The sequence below is a fragment of the Phyllobates terribilis genome, unplaced genomic scaffold, assembly GCF_046119375.1.
Source record: "Phyllobates terribilis strain yellow unplaced genomic scaffold, ASM4611937v1 Scaffold_3__8_contigs__length_932513732, whole genome shotgun sequence".
In the NCBI taxonomy this organism is placed as follows: domain Eukaryota; kingdom Metazoa; phylum Chordata; class Amphibia; order Anura; family Dendrobatidae; genus Phyllobates; species Phyllobates terribilis.
Window position 1 is genome coordinate 431080775 of NW_027362763.1, and position 7284 is coordinate 431088058.

The following is a 7284-nucleotide window of genomic DNA, read 5'->3' on the forward strand; positions in this document are numbered from 1 at the left end:
ACAGAGATGGAGAGGGTTTACTCTTGTCTAGGACGACCTCTCTGAGCGATCCTAGACACAGGCGTTTCCCGACCTTTCCGGGCAGGAACGGATCCGGTGCTCCTTACTGCCACAGTAGAAGCAGCTCCCCTCGGCACGGCGTAACTCTTGACGGGTTTTGACCATCTTGGTCTGGTCGACCTGCATAGGCTCGGGTGAGTGCGCCTGAGGAGAAGCAGGAGAAGGGACAGGTTTCTGAAAGGTAGGGACTAGACGTGGAAACCTCCTCTCACGGGTGACCTCTTTGGCGCGTTCCTGGAACCGGATGTCAATCCGGGTGGCAAGAGTTATTAAGTCGTCGAGAGTGGTAGGTATGTCCCGACCGGCGAGTTTATCTTTAATACGGCCGGACAGACCCTCCCAAAAGACAGACACCAGGGCGTTGTTATCACAGGCCAGCTCCGAAGCAAGGGTACGGAACCGTACGGCATATTGGCCCACGGTGAGATTTCCTTGATGGAGACGTAGCAGAGATGATGCGGATGAGGTCTTCCGTCCGGGTTCGTCGAAGACCTTCCGGAAAGCCGTGAGAAAGGCTGGCAGGTTGGACACCAGGGGGTCTCCTCTCTCCCATAGAGGATTTAGCCAAGACAGTGCCTCCCCCGTGAGATGGGACATGATAAAGGCTACTTTGGCCCGTTCGGAGATAAACTGGTGGGACAGGAGTTCAAAGTGCAGGGTGCACTGGTTTATGAAGCCCCGAGCTTGAGCGGGGTCGCCTCCGAAGCGAGGAGGTGCAGAAAGCCGGGGTCCGGAGCAGGATGCCATGGTATTGGTGGGCAGCGGCGCTGCCGGGCTGCGAGTCATGACACTAGCGGTGGTTGCTGGTGGAGCAGTCAGAGTGTCCAGGCGAGAGTTGACATTCCGCAGATGACTCAGGATGGACTCCTGTTGGGACCTCTGACGGGACAGTTCATGACATAGGTCCGAGAGCGAGGGAGCTTGGGTGCCACCGGGTTCCATGGCCCGAGCAAACTGTAACGGGTCTGGGAGGCGGAACCTCTGAGCGACTATACAAGGGGGCGGTCCTTGTAAGGAAGCGGGTGACTCCCAGGGAAGACGGGCAGGTAGTCACGGCAAGTGACAGGGACAGTCTCTGGGTAGAAGGGCAGGTAGTCACGGCAAGTGACAGGGACAGTCTCTGGGTAGAAGGGCAGGTAGTCATGGCAAGTGACAGGGACAGTCTCTGGGTAGAAGGACGGGTACTCACGGCAAGTGACAGGGACAGTCTCTGGGTAGGAGGACAGCAGGCAGGTGGCTGGTGAGCGCTCCCAGGTGAGCGGACGAGAGTCTTTGGACAGGCAGGTGGTCACGGCAAGTGACGGCAGAGCCTCCAGGTAGGTTAGCAGGCAGGTAGCAGGAGAGCGCTCCCAGGTGAGCAGGCAAGAGTCTCTGGACAGGCAGGTTGTCACGGCAAGTGACGGTGGAGCCTCCAGGTAGGCTAGCAGGCAGGTAGCAGGTGTGCGCTCCCAGGTGAGCAGGCAAGAGTCTCTGGGCAGGCAGGTGGTCACGGCAAGTGACGGCGGAGCCTCCAGGTAGGCTAGCAGGCAGGCAGCAGATGAGCGCTCCCAGGTGAGCGGGCAGGCTGGACCAGAGACAGACTGACAGGTGTCGGAAGGCAGACCGTCGGACCGCAGGCTTGCAAGCAGGTAAACGGATATCAGGCAGGTATCAAGCAGGATTCTGACAGGTGACTGGCAGGTAACTGGCAACGGGACCTGAGGGCTGAAGCAGAGTGAAGGCTTTGCAACAACATTGCTCGGGCACCTCCATTTTGGAGGAGGTGCCTTATATATGGTGAGGTCCTCCGGCCATTGGCCGGGGACTTCTTAGGACGGCGCGCGCGGCCCCTTTAAGAGAGGGGGAGCGCGCGCGCGCCCTAAGCACAGTGGCCGGGAAGCAGCGCGCGCTACCAGCAGAGCGGGAGGAGGACGCCGGGCACGGAGTGGAGAGGTGAGGGGAACAGCGTCCCTACCTAGCAGGAGGCAGGGACGCCGACGCTACAGTAGATCAGCAACGTGTTACTTATCAGTCAGAACACCGTAGCAAAAGTCATACAAAAAAATTAACGAAGATGGAACTACAGCCTTCTAACAGATATGTCGAGGCCGACCATGGAAGTTAACACCCAAACAGGAGCATCTTTTGATATGAAGGGTTAAACAAAAATGACATGCAAGTTCACAGCAGTTAGCTAAAGAAATAGAACGTCAAGCCAGAGTGAGTGTTTCCCATGACATAATATGATGAATGGCATATGCATGTGTGTTGTCCATGAAGGAAGCCTTTCCTAAAACCCATGCACAAAAAAAAGCCTGCCTACAATTTGCTAGGGCTCATGCTGAAAAATATGAAGAATACTGGGTCTTTATACTCTGAAATGTTGAGACCAAGATAAATGTTTTTGGAACTTTTAGATTTGAAATTGTATGACAAAGTTCTCAAACGTGAGAAGTACAAAGAAAAATGCATGGTACCTACAGTGAAACATGTTGGTGGTAGTGTCCTTATGTGGGGCTGCATGAGTGCTGCTGGTGTCAGGGAGCTACATTTCATTAATGGTGGTATCAATTCACAAATGCACAGCTTTATATTGGTAGGTGTGCACTTTTCCAACATAACAATGATCCAAAACATACATCTACGGCCATGTTTGCATTTCTGAAGAAAAAGAGGGCAAAAGTGATTAATTTGCCAAGTGTCTCCTGATCTGAACCCAATAGAACACCTAAGGGAAATTCTCAAGAAACAAGTTGGGTAGAACTCTCCACCCAGAATCCAGGCTCTAAAGGAAGTCACTATAGTTACATAGTTTGAAAAAAGACCAAGGTCCATATAGTTCAACATTTCTCCACCAATGATAAATTCTGAAAGGAATATGTTGCCAACTTGTTCATTCTATGCCTAGAAGACTTGGTGCTGTCCTTAAAAATCATGGATGTCATACATAATACTAAATGTAGTAGTTTTCGATGTGAGGTATATTCATTTTTGCATCAACTTATTTTAAGAGTACTAAAGATTTTGCAACGAAATGTATATTAACCTTATTTTCAAGTAGAGGGTTAAAAAAAATATACTAAGAAACAAAGTTGTGTCAAAATGTTGTAAACTGTTAATGTGTTCAGTGAGATATTGATTAAAATCTTACTTTTCAAAGGGGTTATACACTGTTCAGCATAAATACCTATTTTTCGGACTATAAGATGCACCGGACCATAAGACGCACCTATGTTTTAAAGGAGGAAAATAGGAAAAAAAAATATAAGCAAAAAATGTGGTCATGATGCACTGTTATGGGGAAGGGGGTCTGCTGCTGACACTGGTATTGGGGTAATGCCCCCCAATTCTGTTAATATCCTCCATCCTGGTATGTATGACCCCTCCTTCCTGGTATAAGTGGCCCCCATCCCATCCTGGTATACCTGGCCCTCATCCCCATCCTGGTATGCATGGTACCCCTTGATCCCCCATCCTGGTATGCATGGTACCCCTTGATCCCCCATCCTGGTATGTATGGCACCCCTTGATCTCCCATCCTGGTATGCATGGCACCCCTTGATCTCCCATCCTGGTATGCATGGCACCCCTTGATCTCCCATCCTGGTATGCATGGCACCCCTTTATACCCCATCTTGGTATTCATGACACCCCTTGATTCCCCATCCTGGTATGCATGACACCCCTTGATTCCCCATCCTGGTATGCATGACACCCCTTGAGCCCCCATCCTGGTATGCATGGCACCCCTTGAGCCCCCATCCTGGTATGGATGGCACCCCTTGAGCCCCCACCCTGGTATGCATGGCACCCCTTGAGCAACCATCCTGGTATGCATGGCACCCCTTGAGCAACCATCCTGGTATGCATGGCACCCCTTGAGCAACCATCCTGGTATGCATGGCACCCCTTGAGCCCCCATCCTGGTATGCATGGCACCCCTTGAGCAACCATCCTGGTATGCATGGCACCGCTTGAGCCCCAATCCTGGTATGCATGGCACCCCTTTATCACCCATCCTGGTATGCATGGCACCCCTTTATTCCCCATCCTGGTATGCATGGCACTGTCACGGGTGTGTTGCCACGAAGATCGTCACGAGTACACAGCCTGACTTCTCGCAGCTGACTTGTTGGTGCTTTGTGTTTCTCGGCAGTGAGGGAGTTAATTCTCTCTCTCTCTCTGGGCTAGATGAGGTCCAGCCTCGCCCAGCTGCAATCAATACTTCTGTAGTGAGACTCCTTCATATACCTGCTGGTCTGTCTGGGAGGTGTCGGTGAAAGCATTTCATTCAGACTGACAGAGCGGATCGTGGTGTTTGGAGTTGCTGAGATAAGTGTACTTGGAAGTGTTTTTTCCCTTTCCTCGCTTTATCATTTATCTCCTTTCCCGTTGGTTTTCCCTCTGTTGTAGTTGAGAAGTTGTTTGTATGCAAGGTGGTTTTGGTTTTTCCCTTGTACTGTCTCGTTCGTCTAAATACTGTGTTTGGGCATATTATTTCTTGTTCCCTTTGGTTGTGATCGGGGTCCTTCTCAGGACTAGATTACTGAGGTGCAGGGATCTTCAGGAGGTAGGGGTTACGCTGGCGGCCTGGACCTCTGTACCTTTAACAGTACCTCCAGGTTGAGGGATTAGTCAGGGCCCCAGCTTAGGGTCAGCTTAGGCCCCCTACCTCCAGTATACAGAGACAGCGTGACATTTTCACCGACCCACTTAGTTTTTCTCCAGCTACTATGGATCCAGTAGCCGGTCTAGCTCGGCAATTGCAGAGTTTGTCCATGGAGCTGGCGGACGTTAGGTCCAAGGTTTGGCATCCTCAGGAGCAAGCCGGACCAGAACCTAAAGTAGCTCTCCCTGATAGGTTCACTGGGGGGCGGGACAAGTTTTTTGTTTTCCGGGAGGCATGTAAATTGTACTTTCGGCTGCGGCCTCGGTCATCGGGGAGTGAAGAACAAAGGGTGGGAATTGTCATCTCGCTCCTACAAGGGGACCCACAATCTTGGGCGTTCTCTCTTCCCCCGGGTTCCCCGGCTCTCCAGTCAGTGGATAGGTTTTTCGCTGCCCTGGGACTCGTATATGATGACCCAGATCGGATCTCCCTTGCTGAGTCTAAGTTACGTAGGATCCAGCAGGGAGATCGTCCGGCGGAGGAATTCTGTTCGGAGTTCCGTAGGTGGGCCACGGACACCCAGTGGAATGACCCGGCTCTTAGGAGCCAGTTTTGTCATGGTTTATCCGACAAATTACAGGATGTGTTGGCACAGTATGACTCTCCCGTGTCTCTGGAAGCCGCTATGGCCCTCGCTATTCGCGTGGACAGACGGCTTCGGGAGAGGTGCGGGATAACTCTACCCCCTGTGATGACTCCACCTCCTACAAGGTCCCCTCATATGGTGGTTCCCCTGGTCAGTCCAGAGGAGCCTATGCAATTAGGAGGGACATCATTTCGGGGGAGGGGACCGGTGGTGCGCCATAAGGCAGGAAGGTGTTTCTTCTGCGGGAGAAAGGGACATTTTATTGGGGGGTGTCCATCCCATCCCTTGCAGAGTGAAGAGTCGTCGGAAAACTGTTGATCCCAGGTTGTGTGGTGGACGGCAATCTGGGAGTAGGTATTTCGTCCCTAGGTTCGTCTCAGTTTCTCGTACCGGCGGAGGTGGTGGTGGGTACGAGAACTGAGAGGATATCTGTTCTTCTGGATAGTGGGGCCGGAGCTAATCTGGTTGATGCTCGGTTTGCCTGGGTTCAAGGTATGCGGTTGAGTGAGTTGGCTAAACCCATCCCCATATTCTCGATCGATGCCAGGCCTCTCGGGCAGGGAAGTTTTTTGCAAGTTGTGCATGACGTAAAACTTCAAGTGGGGGCAATACATAAAGAACTGTTGTCTTGCTACGTGTTGGAGGGTCTTCCCACTCCTATTGTGTTGGGCCTTCCTTGGTTAGCTAAGCATAACCCGGTTATTAATTGGCAAACCAGGGAGATAAGCCAATGGAGTAAATTCTGTAATAAAAACTGCATGAACACGGTCATTGGTGCGGTTACTCCTTGGGTCTTACCTCCATTTCTGGCGGACTTTGAGGATGTATTCTCGGAGAAAGGGTGTCAGGAACTACCTCCTCATCGCGTGTATGACTGTTCTGTAAAACTGCTCCCAGAGGCCAAGTTACCTAAAGCTAGGTTGTATAACCTTTCTGGTCCTGAGAGGCAGGCCATGAAGGATTATATTTCAGAAAGTCTGGCTAAGAGGCATATTAGACCTTCATCTTCACCGGTGGCTGCGGGGTTCTTCTTTGTTAAGAAGAAAGATGGAGGCCTACGCCCTTGCCTGGATTTCCGTGAACTTAATCGGATTACGGTCCGAGATCCGTATCCGCTCCCACTTATTCCCGATCTCTTTAATCAGATCGTGGGCGCCAAATGGTTTTCTAAGTTGGATCTCAGGGGGGCGTACAATCTGATTAGGATGAAGGAGGGGGATGAGTGGAAGACGGCGTTTAACACTCCGGAGGGGCATTATGAGAACCTTGTCATGCCATTCGGTCTGACTAATGCCCCGGCGGTGTTCCAACACTTTGTTAATGACATTTTTCGCCGCTTGGTGGGACAGTTTGTTGTCATATATCTGGATGATATCCTAATTTACTCGCCGGATCTGGTGTCTCATCAGGAGCACGTTAGGCAGGTGTTACAGATCTTGCGGGATAATAAACTGTATGCCAAGTGGGAAAAGTGTGTGTTCGCCGTACAGGAACTCCAGTTTTTAGGCTTCCTGGTTTCAGCGTCCGGTTTTCGTATGGACCCTGGGAAAGTGCGGGCAGTTCTTGAGTGGGATCGGCCAGAGAATCTTAAGGCACTACAACGTTTCCTGGGGTTTGCTAATTATTACCGAAAGTTCATTCGTAATTTCTCGTCCATGGTTAAGCCTCTCACTGACATGACTAAAAAGGGGACGGATTTTTCTAGGTGGTCTGACAAGGCTTGTCAAGCATTCTCCTCTTTGAAAAAATGCTTTGCCTCGGCGCCCATACTCATTCAACCTGATGCGTCTCAGCCATTCATTGTAGAGGTAGACGCTTCCGAGGTAGGGGTGGGAGCAGTATTGTCACAAGGTTCGTCCCCTGGTAAGTGGCATCCGTGCGCCTTTTTCTCTAAAAAATTGTCGTCCGCTGAGAGGAATTACGATGTCGGCAATAGGGAACTCTTGGCCATTAAGTTAGCTTTTGAGGAGTGGCGCCATTTTCTGGAGGG